We start from the raw sequence: 20,463 nt of genomic DNA, 5'->3' as shown, positions 1-20,463 counted from the left end.
CATATACAAGCAAGATTAGCTATCTCACAATTAGCTATCTAATCTCAGGTGATTCTTCTTTCTCTGTCGGCTGCAGATGGAACCTCACTTTGATCAGGTATTTCATGTGTCTGTTTTAGGATGGTATCTCAGATGTCCAGAGTAAAATAGGTCTCTGTTGCTGGTGGAGACTTTCTTTCTCTGTCTTGACTGCAGAAGGAATGCCTTAGATCAAATCACTAAGGTAATGTTATCCCATTGTTAATGTCTTGGTTCATTGACATTTTTAATTTAATCTTGTACTATTCTGATTTAATATATATTTTTTCTTTTACTGTAGTCCACAATAATGACAATGCCTCCCAAATATCTCACTTCCAGTCTGTTTTTACTGAAATTCAGATTTTCTGCTTTACATGATGCAAAGAAAAATGATACTTTCTTGGTCTAATTTTCATCACCTGTAGGTGTTCTCATTTTATGTTCCAATATTTTGACTGAACATAGTGATATGGTAAGATCCCACTTAACAGTGCGTGATCAAAATCTTGGCAAATGGCCTTGTAGTGCAGTACATAGTTAAGATACATACAAAAAACTGTAGATACAATTTTTAAGATGTTTCTTCTACCTGATATAACCAGTTTTGTATTATTATAATATTACATTGAAAGAATATATCGCAATACATTTTCAAATAAGTTTGAAAGTATGATCACAGTGGACAGAACAAATATAATGTATGAATATTTATAAAATATGGTTAACATTAACTAAGTGAAGTAATTGAGACCATACTGTACAAGACTTAAGTTCTATTTCCCCATTTTTGCACCCTTCCTTCTCACAAAACAAGCAAGTTACATAAACACCAATAAATAAGTTTCTGAGAGAAAGACATCTCTCAGAAACCTTTCGGAAAGGACAGCCAAAGGTATACAAAACACAAAAAGAAAAGTATCTGTTCATGTTAGTAAAAGGAAGACAACAATCCTAACAAAGCAGCAAGGCAAATCTTGGCCCTTTATTTTCATCAGGCTTCTAGATTTTGAAAAGCCAGTTACATGGCCCTTCTGGTGACAGAAGACTATCTCTTATCCTTAATGATGTTAGTAAGGTGCAAAACATAGCAACCTTAGCTTTGGGTTTTGGGTTCCATTTTAAGTCTGCTTAACTTGTGGAATGTGTGGGGGACAGGCTGGTCCCTTCTCAAAACTCTGCATTGCCAATTATTTTTTCCTCATTAAAACATATCTGCTGTTCTCTTTTGCTAGTACCTCCTTCCATCTTTAAGATACTGAAGTCATTTTTGCTGCCTTGGGTTCTGGTTCACCTGTCAATTGTCTGATCATTCTCAAAAGAAGCATTCTAAATACTATTGCGTCACCTCACCATTTTACTACACTTTAACCAGGAACGAGCACCACCTTCTTTTCCTTTTCATGGGATTTTTGCCATGACTCTAATAAGTCTTACCTTCCCACAAGATAGGGCAGATAGTGCCCAGAAGCACTGCCTCCTGTGTCAATCAGGCTTCTAGTCTACCTTCTCAACCATTCACCCATGTCCCTATATGACTTACTGCATGGAACTATAAGAAAGCTAGACGGGATGGATTTTTTTTGGAGAGTGACTTTGCATTGCCTTCCTTGCACAGATCTGCATAGTCCCATACAATAATCCATATTTTTGTTCCTTATGTATAAGAAATATCCATAAGCAAATAACAATCACTATCATCACCTTCTTTGTGGGTATCAGTGTTGTGTATGTGAACCAAGAGAGAAAGCTTATTGTAAAGTAATGACGGTTCTTTTCAAATCAAGTAAAAACTACGTTGGAACATCCCAAAATTGAGAATATTTGCAGGGATGATTACATCTTCACTTCACAGTACTCAATATACTGCTCACTTCTTTCAGTAGGAGCTACTTTCTGAGGGAATACTACCAAGTGGAAGAAATCTCCTGTGGCATAGGCATGAGTTTTGATACAAAATGAATGATTAGTAAACATCTTTCAGTTGGTGTAGAAAACACAGATTTGCAAGAAATGAACCTTGAACACAAACAGAATTGTTTGGTTAGCATCCCTTCTATCCATTGTGTGATTCATGGTTATCTTGTGTCTGCAGAATTTTCATCAACACTGGAAAATTTTGCCAAAGCTAAGATCATGTCAGGACCTTGGCAGAAATCTATTACTTGCTCATGCATTTGAGTCTGAACAACAGTTCCTCATTTGCTCACTAAAGTTTTCCTGATTTGTCTATCACCTCTGGAGTCTTTCAGATTTTAGGAAAGTTCTGACTCAAAGTGGATGTGGAAAAGAGATCTTAATGACAGATGTACATACCCCTGAAGAGCTACGATACAATTTTAGCTTGCAATTCTCTGTTCTAGGAGGGATTTTTATTAAATTTCGTATGTGAATGTCACAGTTTAGAGCCATTTATAAAATCTGTGAGTCTTGCAACTGGCTCTGAACATTAGTGTACTTGGGGGGACCCATGACAGTCATGTGATCTCAAAGTGGCATCTTGGAAAAGCATTTTTTTTGTCTCCTTTTTCTCCCTAAAGGTCCTTAAAAATATGAAAATCTATGTGATCTGTTTCTCATACAAAGACTTGCAAATTCAGCTATGGATCAAAGATTAGAGCATATGCCTATTATTGCGTCTGCCAGTTAACTGATCCAAATATTTAACTCTTTAAAGAAATAGAGGGTCAGCAGCTTTCTGAATAATTGTTTCCAGACAGTCTTCTGTTGGTTGGATTTCTCTATCACATTCAACTTCAATTGCTGCTGTAATTTATCTCCTCTCCATAGACTAACTTTACTAAATTCACATGCGAGTATTTGAGTTGCTTGTGCTTAGACAAATCCAGAGCATGCTCCATTATCATTGATTGTTTTTTATGGTGCATCACAGATTAAATGAGAAAAACTGGTGCCATCCGAACACCTGCCTGTAGCCTTTTGTTGTGCTAGGAAGTGTGTAGAAGAAGAAACTGGGCCAGAAATAACAGAAAATTAAATGAAGGTACGTACTAACCTTTTTGTAAGCTTATCTTCACTTGGGTGTCAACAGTCAGAAACAGGGGGTGTTTTGCTGACAGCCACAGTTGCCAGCGTAGTGCTGTGTTGTGAGTGTATGCTTCTTCACACCACTTCTGGGTTGCACTTCCTTGTCTTTCAGTCTTGTCTTCGTGAAGAAAAGTACATTAGAGGCGGTTTGATCGTGTCCTTTGTCCCGCTCTGGCAGGCAATACCTCAACTTCAAGCCCCCCAGAGAAAGGACTTTGTGTTGGAGGCAGCAGAACCAGCCGCACCTTCAGTGCTTCCTCCTGGAGAGTCACCAACCACTGTCTACTGCATGGTTTCGTGCTATGTTAGTCTGGCTGCTTCACCAACCTCCTTCTGTCTCGGTGCAGTTGCAAACCAACCAGTCATTAGGTAAAATGATGGCAAAAATGGTGTATGCATTTTACTTTTAGCTGATTTTAAGCTGAAAAACAAAAAACCATTGCAACTTTATGCATATTTCAAATTTAGTAGGGGTTATTCAGTACCAGTAGACCCTACTTCATCAAATGACCAAGCCTCAAGTTCAGTATTTTCCTTAACAGGCACTTGATTTTAGTGAAAAGAGCAATGTGTGAATTTAAAATAAAAAAGGCCAAGGGGACAAAGTGGTAAAGGGCACACTCTAGACCTTTAGCATCTCCTCAGAAGGAATGATAAACACCTCTCTTTGGCCAAGTCTGCTTTCCTACACCTTTCTGAAGAGAAGTAACGGAGAGTGCTATTTATTATGTGTTGGGATGAAGGCAGGGAATGTTTTCCACCATTTAAAAAAATAAAATCCAGAATTTATGGGAGTTTGAAAAGCAATTTCCTTTTAAGGTGCAAATTCCTAATTTGCCACATAAAAGTACAGGAATTAAGTGCTAAATCCTTCTTTGCCAGTGAGACCTGTGAAAGGAGGTATGAAAAAAGAGTTACTGTTAGGTTTCTATTCATGTATCCTGAAAGCCAATGTATGCAAAAGTGCACTAAAACAGCCCTGATTTTTTCAAAGCCTTCCTGCCGTTCTGACTGACTTTTAAAAAATGAACCCTTGTCTGGTTTTATTTGTGTGGTGGGTTCTGATTTTGTTCTGCCTGTACTGTATCACTTTTCTCTCCTCACCATTAATCTTCCACGAATGTTCCCCAGGGCACAGTTCTCCCTTTTCTGCATGGAGAGTTTCTATTGAAATTAATGGACATTCTTCTCATGAGTGGAGGGAAGAATACACCCTCATATCAGCCCTGCAGCAAAAGAAGATTATTCATTAAAAGGAAGCGTTAGTCTCACTCCTCAAAGCCCAAGGTCTAGCCAGGCAGATTATAGTAGGAGATCCCAACAGGAGGTCTGGTACAGAAGTGAGAATTACTTGTGCAAATGAAAACAAAAGCTAGAAGAGAAGACTTTTTAAATGTTGGAACAAAACCCCATGGAAAGTCAGTGGCTGTACTCTGTGATGAAGTGCACTGTCCCAGACCTAATTTTAGGGAGGATACATTCAGTGGAATATGATGCAGTGAAGATATCTGTAAGTGACCTGCAGAACCAGACATGGTCATGAGAACAGCACGGCACCAAAGACTAGTTTGACCTGTAAAGAGGTGTTGCAGATTGGCCAGGGGTTCTGGGCCTCTCAAATAAGGGTATATTGTGCTGTGCAGATGTATCACCTCATTTGGAACCTGGGCTCGGGAGCTCAGGCATCTTTAACACAGTTGTTCATTGCACAATATAGACATGCTAATAAGTCTTATACCCCTTAGAGGCTTAAATGGAAAAGTCTTGCGTTCCTTCACAGAGAACCCTTTAATGAATTAAAGAGGGTGTTGACAACCTTCAAGCGGAACTGCATAAATTCTCATAGGAATGATAGTAGCTGCAATGTGAGGTCTTGAAGCAGGAGGATGACCTTCTAAAACATACCACTGTATCTAAGTTTAGTAAAACAAACACACTATATTTAAGTAGACTATGGAAAGGTAAATACGCTGCAGGAGTGGCCCCAAGCAGTTTATATTACAGTAATGCTACTGTCATATTTTGAATAGATCATTACTGTAGATACCATAATCAAGGCGAGGAGATGATAGAATTTAATATGCATAGGAGAAAGATAGGGGATAAAAAGCCCTCCTTCCTCAAAGATATTTTCAAGAATGAATCTCTCCTCCACCTTGTACTTCAAAGAAAAAACCAAGCTTCTCTAAAGAAGTGTTACATGGATGTGTTAGGCTACTCCAATATTTTTAATTCTTTGAGATATTTCATGGAGGAGTCCTACTTGCAAGGATAATTCCTTCCACTGTGCCTCTTTGTTTTTCTTGATGCCTTGTTTTAGGTAGTGCTGGAAAGGGTGGTAAAAGTTGCAGAACCACAGTGGTGGCCAGGTAGGGATTTCTTGTGTGTTTACAGTTTGTGAAACCATGATTGTTGTATAATTAACATGCCAGTTACCCTTGGATTTTCAGTTTCAGCAACCAATGTGTTTTTAATGTTTAAATTTGATTCAAGCATCTCTGGCAAAGCTCTGCTATTCATTGGTGCATATTTGTGTTTTGGTTGAAGATTATACACATATCTATCAAGATGATTACTTTAAACAGTGCTCTGTCTGCTCCTTCCACCAAACCTGGAAGGCTTGCTGTAAGATTAGCCTTGTCAAATTTACTTAAAGTGACCAGGCAAATACATAAAACTAATTTTGTTATAGGCAAAATTAACTAATGCTCTTTTTCATGGTGAGGTGCTGTAATGATTTTATATAACAGTCAAACTCTTTAAATACTAATGCTGCCTTCATGCTGTAATCACCATTCCAGTCAGATGTCATTTTTAGTAGCCTATAGGGAATTCCATGCCTTAATTATTCTTCAATACACAAACCAAGCATTCTTTAATTGGTGTAAATTGAACAGTGTTCTAACGCAAACAAGGAGAGGACAAACTAATCAATGATTCTGTGCATGTCTATTGGAAAGCTATTGCCATTAGATCAAGTAACAAATCCTCTACTCCATTAGCTTCAGAGGAATGATGGGGGAAAAATACTGCTAATGCTACTTCTTGTTATCAATCAGTAGAGGAAAGCGTGTAGCAAATCCTATAGCGAAACTCCAGCTTTTCTTGAAAGTGCTCATAGAAATTTAAAATATGAAGATATTCTGACTTCAGAGTCTGCAGTCATATGTCTTTGATGGGGGTTTGTCTGGAAACAATGTGTTTTTATCCTTGGCTGCCTCTAGTCATGTGGCCTGGGTTTTATTTTTCTCTTTCAAATAAACGACTCTTGAATGATAACATAACTTTTTTCAACTTGTCAGGAAATTTTTGGTGAATTTTCTGGCTCTCTCAGGCTATGCTCCCTATATTCATATGTATTCGCTACTGCAGCTCAACATAAATTGGGTGACTCTCCCATCTCTTTTTTTAATACGATCTGGAATAAAGGTGCTGTATTTAAGAAACAGATGAAAAATCCTTCTCATAAATGTGTCATACTCACTTTTCATTCTTGTCTCTTTTTATCAATTCTCTAAAACTGATTATTTATCACTGGAGAGGGAAGAAAAAAAATGTAAAAGGCCCATTACAAACCTCTGGCCCAGATCTGCCAGTCTTACAGTTTTAGTTAGTGTGGAAAGTGAAACTCTTCTGGAAAGAAATATACTGGCTATGGATGTTCACTTTTTAATCTATTTGTTTTTGATATAATATGCTATTTACTGTTTAAGGACCTTTCATGTTGGTTTAAATTGAAGTTTTTAAAACCAGTCTAGCATAAAAAGCTCTAAGTGACATAGACTCAGTAGAGAAATACAACATCTTCTACAGACAGCCTTTGTTCACCACATTACAGTTGACAGAATCGTAGAGCAGGCTCGGCAGATAACCCACCTTCTTAAAACAAGAGGGTTTCTAATTTTCACACGTGCTAATCACAGCCACATTACTTCACTCTGTGTACCAGACCCCTCAGGGCTGGCTCTAGGTTTTGCTGTGAAGTCATGTGTGGGGCCTGAGGCACTTTTCCATGATGCCTGCAGCTGGAGAGTGTGAGATTTGGGTTTGTTTTTTTTTCTTTCTTTCATTTTTTTTTTAATTTTTTTTTTCATTTTGCCAGTTAGAATTCTCTGGCTGGCTCCATTGTCATGGGTGGCTGGCTCGGGCAGTAAGGAAGAGAGCAGCACTAAAGTAATTGCTCTCTCTGTTTCATACTTATTTGTGATGAGGATGAAGATGCTGCAATATGTGTTTTCAGAGGGAAAAGGAGCTGCTCCTCTTGCCTACTTTCCCAAACCATTGTACTTGATTTCCAAGTAATGAATTCCCCTGTTTCCCTAATTTTAATTCTTTGCTGGTTGGCTCTTGTGTATGGTTATATTATTCCTCAAAAAAGCAGTGTCCAGTCTGATTTAAAGCATCTTCTCTTTTACACTTCAGCATCCTCAGTGGTAGTTATAAAATTGATGCTGATGCCAGCAAATGGCTATGACACTTACAGTGGGTTTTACTGAGTGCTGAAGGGGCTTTTCAAGAGTGGTAAGCTCCCTTTTTGCTCCTTACTCTGCTGAGAGCATGTTCTGAAAGACAGGGGGTGCTTTAGAGTCTGTGTCTATTTCTTTCTTTTTGGAGATTTGGACTCTGAAACAAAGGAAAGCCAAGCGCCTAGGGCCCAAGAGGCTGGGAGGCACCCAAAGAAAGCTCTTGGGGCTGCTGTGGGTTTCAGGTGGGGTACATACTTCGAGAATGGCAACGCACAGTCTGTGGAGTCTGCCTCTCTCATGTTATATAAAATAGAGACCTTTTACATTGCCATACTATGCCAATGAAAAAACTTTATCAAAGCAGTATGTTAGATCAGACTTTTTCCTTTTTTTTCTCCAGAAGCTTATAAAGTCAAACTTATTTGTAAAGCTTGTGAATTCCACTTATTTAAAAAGACAGTTTTTGAACTACTGTTTACATGCACAGGATCAAGTCTTACTGGAGTTAAAACCACATAACAGAAGAGTCAGGCCAACTTCAAAACTGTATTTGGGATCCAAATGACACCACTGGGAGGGTTTAGCATAACAAGTTTACCCAAAGTTGGAAACAACCATTTGCAGTGGTATGTCAAATGTGGTTTAGGTTATAAGAAAAGGTTAAGATTTGTCATCCGATATTTATGAAAAACAAAGCAAGGCATTCTTACTTTGGTTTCTCATTCAAAGAAAAGTCCCAGTTTGCTAGGAGCATTTCAGTAGAATAATTTCTTATTCACCTTTATATTCTTAGGCATATCTGGCCTTTAAAGTCCATATCAAAACTCCCAACTGATTACCCTGGGATTTTGCCCTCCAGAACGTACGACAGGAAGAACAAATACTTGGCAGGCCTGGGCCATTGCCTGGCAATCTCAAGGGAATGCCCCTCTGATCCTCACAAGGCAATCCTCAGTCACCATTTTACAGGATAAGGAAAATCCCTCTGTTCCCAAGGATGACAGAAAGAGACAGACTGTGTGAGGTGGGATGTATTGTTCGCTGTTTGAGACAAAGAGAATGATAGCACAGGAGCAGCCAAGGGAAGGGAAGTCAGCAGAAGGCTTTTGTAAAGCAGCTAGAATATTTAGTGTTGTTGCTTCAATGTAAACAAATACAAATGCATTAATAAAATATCTTGAAATGTCCTAATTTCAGAGTATGACAGTATTTTAAAATTCCTTCTAGCTTGGTATGTACTTTAATGCTTTTGCAGATGACTCCAGAGATCATTTGGATTTGAAGGATTTATTTTTTAGACAATATGACCTATGAGACTTTTATTATGTTTTTCAAATTTTAGAGTGAAGCGCTCTATTAATGTGTTGTTGGTTTTTTGTTTGTTTGTTTGTTTTTCTTTTATTTGCCAAATAAACAGATACTACCTGGAAGAAATAATCATTCTCACTTAAACTTCCATTATTCTAGTTGTGTTCTGTGTACCTTTGCCAAATTGCTATTATACCAAATTTGAGCCAGAATCTGAGATTGCTTTGCCTCATACCTCTCTGCTTGGTCACAGTCACAGTGACTTTCATCCTACAAGCTGTTGAATAAACCACAAATTCCATTATGAAGTTCTGTCATATTGTCTTCTTTTTTTTTAATAATATTTAATGCCTACTTACTGATTACTGAAAGTTCTATTTATTTATTATAGTTTAGTGGGCTCACCCTTGAACATGCAGACCATTCTATGTCCTGTTTCCGCAGACAAATGCCATCTGCAATTGCTCTCACTAATGGCAGCTGTGCTAGGCATTCATAGTGTGTTTCTTGCCCTTGATTAATTTCAAAGTTTATTTTTTACTACCACAAATGTAGAAGTTCCATCAGCTTCTTAAAATCAGTTAAAAATATCAACATAGTAACTGCTAAGCGATTGCTTTCAGCCCGAACCTATGTTCACATTATTTTGGAAAGCTGTTTGCCCAGCTTATTCTCAATGGTCTTCAGTGAGGGGAACTCCAGATACTCCACAGACAATCCCTTCTGCAGCTTCAATGTCTTCACTGTGAGAAAGTCTTTGACAACATCAGACCTGAATCTCCTGTGTTTCAGTGTAGGGTTGTTACCTTCTGTCATTTCACTGTAGACCTGAAAGGCAAACTCTTCCCTGCCTCTTTGCTGAAAGCTTTTCCAGATTTGAAGTCTTTGTTATGTCCACTCATTCTCTTCTTCTTGAGATGAAATCACCCCAGTTCAGGTTTCTTGCAGGTCACGTTTCCCAAACTTCTGATTGTTCCCATTCCTCTCCTATGGACTGTCTTGAAGGCATCTTTTTTCAAATGTGGTGCTTTAACAGGGCCCATACCAGCGCTCAGCTGACCTGCATGAACATTGCCTGTATCTTACAAGAGAAATTCTGTCTGTACAGCTACTAACAGCTTAGCCCTTTCATATCCAGCCATATGTTATTTTCTCTCCCACAGCTTTGGGGAAAAAGACATCCCATATTCAAAATGAAGCTTCAGTCTTGTGTTGCCAGCTCCTAACTGGTAAAGCCTTCTTCAAATGCTGCTGAAGATGGAAAGAGTGTCTCAGGTATAATCAGAGGAGACTGGAAACTGAGTTTTTCTGTATAGGTGAGACATAATTTTGGCCCCATACAATTCTCTTTTTGGTTTTCATTTCAACACGAAAATCTCCTGAAAAAGCAATGTTTAGTTTTATCTTTCTTTTTTTTTTTTTTTTTTTTTTCCTGGATTTATTTCCCCTTCACACAATTATTTAAAATATTAATTTAGCCAGAAGGTGCAAAAGTAGAATTTTGCACAAAAGATGAACAAAAAGAATCTTGACTTTTAATTTTCTTTATTGTTATTTCATCCAAAGCATCTTGCATAGTTAAGCATGTAAAATATGGCTTGTCATGATCTGTTTAAAATTTCATCTTAATGTCAGTAAAAATGTTGTAAGAAAACTCTCACAAAATTCAAGAGCGGATGCTCTCCTTCTTGGCTTGAATCAATTAAGCAAGTGAACTGTTAGGAAATTCTAATATAAGTCTGTCACCTATGTAAATTCATTCAGATTTTATATCAGACTAGTTTGTTTACAGCTGCATATTTTTACTATTTTCTAAAATATTGCATGATTTCAATCACAGAAAACTTAGACTTACAGGCTTCACTCCCTTAAAGTCAATAGAAAGCTCCCTTGAGCTTCCTTGGGAAGGACTGAGCCTTTAATCTGTGTTTGTTTAATAATAAAGTCCCTGAGATAGATAGGATTGTAGATAGGTTTCTTTGAGCCACACTTGTAGCAATATTAAGCATGTTTTTCTTTCTGATGTACTCTGGTTTCTTAGATTGCTTAAGGATGTACTAATGACTGCTGCCATGGTCTGCCCCTGACCCTCTGGTTTGACTTTCTTTTCCTAATCCATGAAGATAAATAAACATTTTGCAGTAGAAGTGTGAAAATATGTATATTTTTAAATGAGTGGTTCATCATTACTCTGCTGCTTTCTTATTCCATTAAATTGCATCACACATGATAATTTCTGAACAAACATTTGCAGTCAATGTTTGCTAAAAAAAGTCCAACTCAACCTAGTAAATAAAGCATTAGAAAACACACTTTTTTCCTTTACCCAGCTAAATCCATTAAGACTTTAAAACAAGTAGAAACTAAAGACAAAGGGAATTTCTTAAAATATGAAGGCCTGTAGTGCATTTGCATTTTGAAATTAATTGCTGACCTAATTATTTGTCAGTAGTAGGTTAAGTTAATCACATATAACTTCCAGTAAAGCTTCTAAACACCCGCAGGATTTTTTCCCCCAGAGTAAATTGTCATAGTGGTCCAGTTTGACAATCCATTCTCACTGTCATCTTGTGACCAAAGGAAGACTATCTGGGAAATGGTACCATATGGAGACACAAGAGAGAGTGAAATACTTAGATCTCCTGTACAAAGGCGTGATAAGCTAACAGTCACCAGAGGAAGTCAGGAACGACAAAGCTTTGAAAAAAGAAATACCCTGCCTTTCAAATCCATTTATATTTATTTTTATACTGTCTCTAATTTGGGCTAGAATACTCTGACATTACATATGCATATAAAATAAAAAGCAAAAGTATTGTGTAATGTTTAATTTCTAGTGTATCTGTGGATCTGCAATTAATGCTTAGCATCAGTTTGATGGAAAGGCCTGTATTATAGACGAGGCTAGGACCTTTTCTTCTTCATGTTAGGGAAACCAACTGTGTTATCCACAAGTAATATGTACAACCAACCACTTCATGACATGAGGTTGCACAGTATTATTTCAAAATGCACTCAGAAACTGAATCTCAAGAAACTATCAGGTAATGTGACCAATGTATTATTTTCAAAAGACATACTTAGGCATTTGAGTTAGAAATACCTCATCAGTAGTAGTATGAACTACTTCATTGCTTCTATTATTACAGTACTGCCTCTCCCCTGTCATCTGCTGGCAACGGCAACCCACAGTAAAGGATGTTTTTCTGATCATTTTGCACTCATTAAATACAGCTGTCACAAAGCGGATGCGAGAATGCATACAAAACTTTTATGCCATGTCAAAATAAAGCAGAAACATTTTAAAAAGATCTGAAACCTTTGAAGCCTTTTCTTGAGAAATATTGAAATATTGCTTTTTGTTGTTGTTGTTATTTCCAACAATTGAAATTGCTCCTCAGCAACATGCATTAAAACTCACTGCAGAACAAAACATCATCCATCAAAATTAAAGAAAAAGGAGAAGAAATAGAGAAGAAATAAAAACAAACGAATCTCTCAGAAGCACAAAGTATTTGGTTTCTGAGTCTGAAGTTCTGGTTCATCACCTGGTTTCTGGGGCTGAACACACATTGAGTTCCAAAATCTCAAGCGAGCTGACGTTTCCTTCTGGGCCATGGATGAAATCTTGCCCCATAAAGCTTCCAGCTGAGTGAAAACATCTTCCCCATGTTCACCATTCTGAGAAATGGCTCCCTTTCAGGCTAAGCAGCAGTAAATTCTGTAGTTGTTTGACATTCTTGCTATAAAAAAAAATATTTAAAAGGGCAGCATAAATGACCCCCAAACCATTCTGTAACCAGTGTGAACAGAGAATCCCGTGAGTAGCATTAGTTAATATTCTTGTCTGTATGCAAGCATGTTCTGAAGAACTGTAACATCCAAGGTGACCTGTTGAAGGCTTTGATCACCCTCAACTGGAAGAAAGTTGTAATTTTCACCTGTCTTGCACCTCCCCATTTCAGGATTGCATGATTACTTTAAAAACAAGTGGTTAACTTTAAAGCATCTCCTTGAGCTGATTACCATCCTGAAACCGTGGAGCAGAGCCCTTGAGCAAACATGCTCCGTATTAAAAGATACAGATTTTTCAAATGGCACCCACCTTGTGGGTAAAATAGCTACTCACAAGAACAAACTCAAGATATTCTGGATGCGTGATCTTTAGCTTTAATTAAGGGACTTTAAAGACTGGACCACACAGGTATAAATCTACCACTTTTATTACTTGCAGTTACTCATTTAGCAAAAATAGCACAAACTTCATTATCTTGTTGCAAGTCCCACCTTCTGCCTCTCCTGAAGATATGGGCTGGGGCCAATTATGTGGTTTACTTGTGGGCTTTACATTCCCTTTTAATTTTTAATTTGCAATTTTTGTGTGTGCAAACAATGATGGGAAAAATGTGCAAGTGCATGCATATGTATGAATGTGCGTGGGTATAAACATACCCTTAACACATACCTGAGGAGCGCTTCATGCTCACAATCCTGTCAGCAGTAGGATGCAGCAGGGTTGCTGGGAAAGGAGGCCCTTGAAATCCATGGCTGGGCTGGAGCAGCCCCAGGCTGTCTCCTTCCCCCTGCAAAGTGCAAGTATGTGATGGCCAAACGGAGACAAGTTCTAGCATCCATGCACTTGGCACCCATGCAATGCAAGCTGCTTTCATTATGGAAAGCTAAGTGTGTCTCTGTGAGATATGGTGACACTACAACTGTTGTGTGGAGATATACTCAGCTGTCTCTCTCTCTCTCTGACTGGCTTGTTCCTGATGCAACTGTTTCCTGCCCCCTTCACTTCTCTTTTTGGTTGCCTTATGCATTGCTCTTTACTTTTGCTGAAGGTGTCTTTCCTGAGATGAAAGAAGGAAAAAAAATTATCCCTGGCTTTGGGAAAAGGAGAAAGACAGCATGAAGCTTACTCCAAGAGTGTATTCACCTAGAGCAGCAGTTTTTGTTAATGGGTATAACAAAAGTATGACAGAATTTGTGGGCGAGAATATTAACACTGGGAAGAACATTCCTGATCTCTCATTTATCTTTACTACCTACCGCCACCATTCCTGGGTCAATCTGTCAAAGCTCAGTCCACCTGAGTCCCTTGCTTGCTTCTACTTCCCAGACTGCAGAAAACTTTGCAGAGAGTGGTCTAGCAAAACTCTGAATCTCAGGACACTGTAATCTAATCTCAGCTATGGCTGTAAGGTCAAGTCACTTTAGGACTTAACTGGATGGGGATGAATCACAGTGGAGTGACCAGTGGGAGAAAATACAGCCAGAAGAATCTCAGCAAGTAAGTTGTAGATGACTATGAACAGAAATGAAAGATGAGGAATTTGGCATGCCATACAGAGAACAAAGAGGTGAGCAAGAATTCAGTTAAAGGGCACAGGTAATGAAAAGGGAGATAGAAGAAGAGAAGAAAAGTAGAAACATGAAAAATATGAGAGAGGGGAAAATGCAGTAGAGGGAAGGAGAAAATGATTGGTAAAGCAGTAGAATGGAAAGAGGGATGCTGCCCTTAAGGAAACGCAGTACATGCAGTGGGAAAAACTTTCTGGGGAAAGTTTAGATAAAGGGGAGACAAAAAACCTCATGAAACATCAACAAGTAACATCCAGCTCCCCTTGCATGCATCCACATCTTCTCACTGGTCCACAGAGTGCGACTTCTCTTGTAGTGCTAAAGCCCTCCTGGCCTTGGGCCAGCTAGGACACCCTGCTGATGCCCTGGCTGATGCCCTGGCTGCTCCTGGCCATCCCTGCTGGGACCTGTGTTCCTCACTATTGCCATCTCATACCACACCAGTACACTTGAGTGTCTGGCCAGCTCCTGTCTTATAGCTTTCAAAAGTAGTTTTCAGACTGGACCGTAATCTCAAAATCTGCCCAACAGGGCATGGTATAATCCCAGCTCTATTTTAAAGGTCGAGTCCTGCAGGTTTTGCTCAGTTTTGACACATTCATACCTTCCAGTGATTTCAAAAAGCCATTGACCTAGATAAAGGGAGGGCAGAACTGGGGCCACACTCAGATTTCCAGTATATAAAGTGACTTCATTTTCATGTGGCTTCACTGTACCTGTTGTAAGGTTTCACTGTTCTGTTTCTCTCATTGAAATACATGGAAGGATCTGTACATCAAATACATAAAAGATTTGACTTTTAATTCCTACCGTGTATTTTGGTAAGAGGAATTAAATGTCAAAACACAAAAGCAATTATACACTTAATGGTAAAAAACATATAATCAAGTCATTTTTTTTATTTTCAAATTGCGGGAATTGAAGTAAAAGGGCAAGAGGGTCTTACTTTGACATTATGTGAGATGGAAAGGCACATTTGTATCCTTTTGTACCTGTTACAAAATGAATATGCCTGTAATCAGACCCATTCAATTTGAAAAGGAGATTGTGCTTTAGATCTATGGCATATTTGCAAGGGTGTTGAGAAAGTATCTAAGTAAAATGCGCCATAGGAAATCAACTCTAGGGAAATGCAGTTATTCTCCAAGATGATATACCACTAGTTTGGCATAACACTTGAGGTGAAACAAAGCCTGCTGGTATGGGAGAATCATTGCTGCATATTTTACCTACCATCATTACAGAAAGGTAGGCAAATTTTTCTAGCTCTGGAAGTCCCCAAGCTGCAAATTGCTGGAGGCTGGGAGAGTGATCTGGGGCACCCTGCTACGAGGTTGCCCTATTCTCCTCTTCTGTAACCAGCTGCTGGTGCTACTGTTGGTGCTAAGACATAGGTACAGAGGTTCTTAGATCTGCCTTTGTTAGGACAATATTTATGTTCCTTTTCTCTATGTACCTAGCAAATTTAAAGGGGGAAGAAAGCAAAGTTGTGCTGATGCCTCTATATTTCTATAATAGAAACTAGTCGCTTGTTGCTAGTGTATCTGTACAATCCCTACCGCACTGAACCACTGCTCCTACTTGCTAGGGTGGTAGGCACCTTTACATTACATGTGAGCACTATATATTTCACAGTGCATGGCTCATGTGGCGCTATGTCCCACAAGTCCTAGTGAGCTGGTCCTCCAGACTGGACACAAGACAGGGTACATCACAGTCTCTCTGGCCTAAGTAGGTGGGTCTCCTTCCCAGCACATTCGCAGACTGACCTATCATTTCCTTATTGCAAGCCCCTCTGTAGCTGAGACAGACTGAAGGTATAGGAATGGACTTCTATGAGCTTAGAGACATCATAGTCTTGGCATGGCACCATTTCCACTTCTACAGCGGTTTATGGGGGAATAGAAGTCCTACTAGTGATAAATACTGCTACATTACTGCAATACAATTGCTTGCATTCAGCATCAGTCTCTGATCCAGTAGACCAAATTCCTTTTTGCTGCTTCAAAACTGATGAACATCTACCAGAAACATACCAGATGTAAGGTGTGGGATCATTCTTCCATCTCACAGACTAGTGCACACAGATTGCTCCAGATTCTAGGGCATGATTCCTACTGACAATGATATTGCATTCCTGAAGGCATGCAAAAGGACTAAAAATTAATATGAATGTACCTGCTATGAAAGTAAACATATGCAGTGGATTGGCCTTGGCATGAGCTAGAAGAAAGCTCCTAAAGTACAAATCTGAAAACACAACTTAAAATGCCCCAGAAATAAAATTCAGGCTGAATTACCTGTCAGCCCACAGTTTTGTTGTTCTAAATAGAAAATTTTTCTAGCATGTGGTGATTCCCTGTACATATAGACATCTAGCACTCTGCTTAAAGCTTATCCAGGTAGCCAACTTACAGGGAAGATTTCCTTCAATGGTATTACACCTTTAACCTGTCCCAGACTAAAAGCAGGTTATTTAACATGGAGCTGCAACAGCTAGGGTTCTATTTTATTGTAAGCTCTAAGTCTTGACTTCTAAAATTCATTTTAGCACATTTATTTTTGTATAAATATGTGTTTTCTCACTGCCTCTTGTATAACGGTAACATAGAGATTAAAAAAACCAAAAACTCAAACCCACAACAAAATCCCATATAAAAATAATCAGTTAGGGAAGTATGAAAACACTGCCTAGCTCACCTGGACATCTGCCACTTCTTTATGCCTCTTCATGTGTATAGAGGTCTTAAAACCCCAGAAGATTTTAAGATAGTATTTGTATGGTTTTTAGGTCTAAGAAATGGTAAAACATCTATTTTGTGTCCCAAAGCACTATTATATATCTATATGTAGCTTTCACTTTTTGTAGGGGTTATCTGCTAATGTATATTTAAGGGCATTTGGAAATCTAATGTTAAACCACAGTATTTTTCACTTTCTGAAAAGAATAAGCTTTGGATAACGTAAGAGGTGAAAAAAGAAAAGCTGCTAATTGTACTTACTGAGAAATAAGATTCTTTCTTCCAGGGAGAAAGAGCCATCAAACTTTTAAATCCTACTTGCAGGCTTACAGTTTTATTAAAAAAATAAAAGAAATTAAATATTTTTCTTTTGTGTTTTACAAAGGTTAATTTCTCTCAGAAATCCCATTGTGTTGAGTTTCCCCAAAGAGAGAATGCAACGACTGGTGAAGGAAGTCCCTGAAAACAAATTTTTTGATGGACATTTTCTGTCACCCTTTACCATCATGACATACATTTTCCTGTCACGTAATATGCAGTAATTATATGGATTTTCCTCTTTCCAAATAGGAGGAACACTTATTTGAACAGAGGGGCCACAGGCTACTAGTCAACCTAAAAATCCTGTTAGCATTACATCTCAGCACAAATACAGAATTTGGATCAGTGCCTTGTTAGATCACCGCTATTCCTAGCTCGTTGAGTAAAAAGAGCATTTTTTTGCAGCCTAGTTTGATAAGTAAAAGGTGTCTTTCTCACCTGCATGCACTCTCATTCTTTGTTCCTTTGCATGTGGCTGTTGTCAGCTCCCGAGTCACAGAACCACTTGCAGGAATGGCTCAGGAGAGTTTTGGAAGAAAGGAAAGGGAAAAAAGGAGCTGCATTTTTATTTAACAGGAGAAGGAGAACATAAAGAAAAGAAAGGTGTTCTCAAGAATGTAGCCCGCAGCCTAGTCAGGTAGCATTTCTTCAGATGGTTTTTTTTCTCTCGCTTTTCCCACCCCAAGATCTCTCTTCATCATTTTTTTAAACATCTCTTCTGGGACAGGGACATGAAAGTGAATTGTGGGTCAAAGGCAAGAATTAGGGGTTGCTGGGGATGCTTTCTGATGGCTTTACTTCATCTTTGTGTCCAAGCTTTTGCTGGTTAGCAGGTACTGTGGGTTATCCATTCTAGTCACATCATTTTCTGCTTGATGACAAGCATCACACCTTCATCCATCACATTTACATTTCAAACTGCCACACTGCTCTATTGATTAATTATTTAGCAGCTCTTGGCCACTTGCGAGTGTTTCTGTGCTCACATTTCATGGAGAAGGTCTGTTCCTTTTATTTATGTGCAGTTTTGTAAAACAAAAAATATGTAAAGCTTTTAACATACACTCATCCTAATAACCTGTGTGTGCATGCCTGTATATATGCTTACATGTGTGCATATTTAGGTGCGTGTGCATGCGTACACTGGTACAATTAGGTACACATAGGGAGCAAAGGCAGGGAATCTAAGCAATAAGCACATGCTCACACTGATAATAGATTTCTGAGGTTTCAGAGCACCGAGCAGCAGATCAATGAGACCTTGCAGGTGTGCTGTCGCTGAGAATTGCATCAGCTACACCACGCTCCCTGCAGACTAGTGGGGAACATGCACTTAGTCCTCTGAGTTCTGTCACTTGGAGTGAAAACAGGTGGAAGGCTTTTGCAGGTGCCTGGTAATGACTATATTTCTTCCACATCACAAGCAGGAAAGGGCAGCCTCTGAACAGGACAGGAGATCTGGTTCCACCTATAGCTCTGCCTGCCCCAGCAAATCACTCCATCTGTCTTTTCCTCTGTTCCCTTTTGGTGAAATGGAGAATTCAGATTTAATATTACAGTGCTTTTGCATGCTTGATTTTATCTGTGATAAAATTCACTGCAGAAATGAAATATCTCAGTTTTGAAATCTTTGTTTGTAAGAGTGGTGTTTGGCCTTGCTTCTGATCCCTGGAGTGTTCTCAGGCTCTCTTCTTCGGCTGGACACTTTTCTGACCCACCACCACCTCACTTCCAGCAGTTCCTGTGAGAGCAGTCTGTAATCCTTTGATGTCCCAGTGGTAGTGTGCTCCAGACTGCTCCCTGATATTCATAACTGCTTGCCCAAAGATGCATATCTCTAGAAGGAAAAGCTACAAGAAGAAACCAAGATAAAGTATTTGATGATGGGAAGCGGCATGTTTTCAGCAAAGATTTGGGAAATATCTGATGTTTGTGACATCACATACTTATGTTAGATCAGTAAACAATATCATCTTGAATTCTAAAATCAAGTTAGTATTTGGATATGTTTTAACGTTTTCTACTGTTTTCATTTTTTACAAGTTTATTATGGATATAATCCAACAAATGTAAACAGGGTGGTTCTTTTTCTTGCTATTCATTTTCAATAATTTCTGATTTATGCAAAGCTTAGTAAATTCAAAGGGAGTATGTACATTAACTTAATAGGCTCTGGATGAGACCCTTGAAAGGAGGGACCACATGGTTCTTATTGCTCCATCTCTTGCATTTTTGCCTTTATCCTTCAAATTGTAAAAGTAAATATAATACCATTGACTTATTAATGGATGGGATTTATGCCAGTATTGAACTCATTGTCTGAATAGCGTTAGGCTAGGGCTGGTCAACATTTTTCTGTCAAAAATGGTTTATTATAAAGTACATAAGGAACTTGTATAAGGCAAGTGAATGTCTTATTTATATATTTACAGTAAAATGTTACAGCATTCAGGCAATAAAACAAAACCATCTGCTTGGTCTATTAGGGATGCTAGTACACAGAATAACTGACTGGCTCCTTTCTATAAAGACCACTGAAATCATGATGAAGTCAAGATGAAGTCAGTGTTAGTCCTGACTTGTGGTAGAGGATTCAGATGTTTAGTGAAGTATAATCTCCATCTTTGACCACAGTTAAAAGGAATATTTAATGTTTGACTTTTTTGCCATTACTTTCCCTCTGTGTTTGCGTCTCCTCCTGCCTCGTTTAGTCCCTTTCTGTATCTTTTTGAAGACAATTTTCGGCAAAGTGCAAATTCATCAACTGGGGGGTCTTTTTCTGCTCCTTTCAAAACTCCTCCACCTCTGGCCTTTAATGCCAGCACTTAATGCTGACAAAGGCTATTTTATGCAGAAAGACTAGATTTCAGGCAGACTGAACTCTCCAGTTTATGTCTACATTTGTCCATCAGGGCCAGGCTTGAAGAAAGAAAGGAGGATGGCTCCTGGGCCAAGTGCATTTCCCTTGCCTTGGGTAAAAGAAGCAATGGGAGACAGAGCATGTTCCAGACATCCTCTATGTCTTCTCCAAGGTCACTCTTGAGCAGCACTCAAACTTATGTCTGATAAAGAAGATCACTGAATCCCTGCTAATGAGTGAATCAGTTTTCTTGCTCTGGTATGTAAGGGAGGAAGGGAATGTAGCACGTATGTCCATGGATAGCCTTTGTAAGAAGTCCTGGCCTCTCAGTTTCCAG

This window comes from Psittacula echo (genome assembly GCF_963264785.1).
Source record: "Psittacula echo genome assembly, chromosome: 3".
NCBI classification, from domain to species: Eukaryota; Metazoa; Chordata; class Aves; order Psittaciformes; family Psittacidae; genus Psittacula; species Psittacula echo.
The sequence above is the reverse complement of the archived record's forward strand: the minus strand, read 5'-3'. Positions refer to the sequence as shown.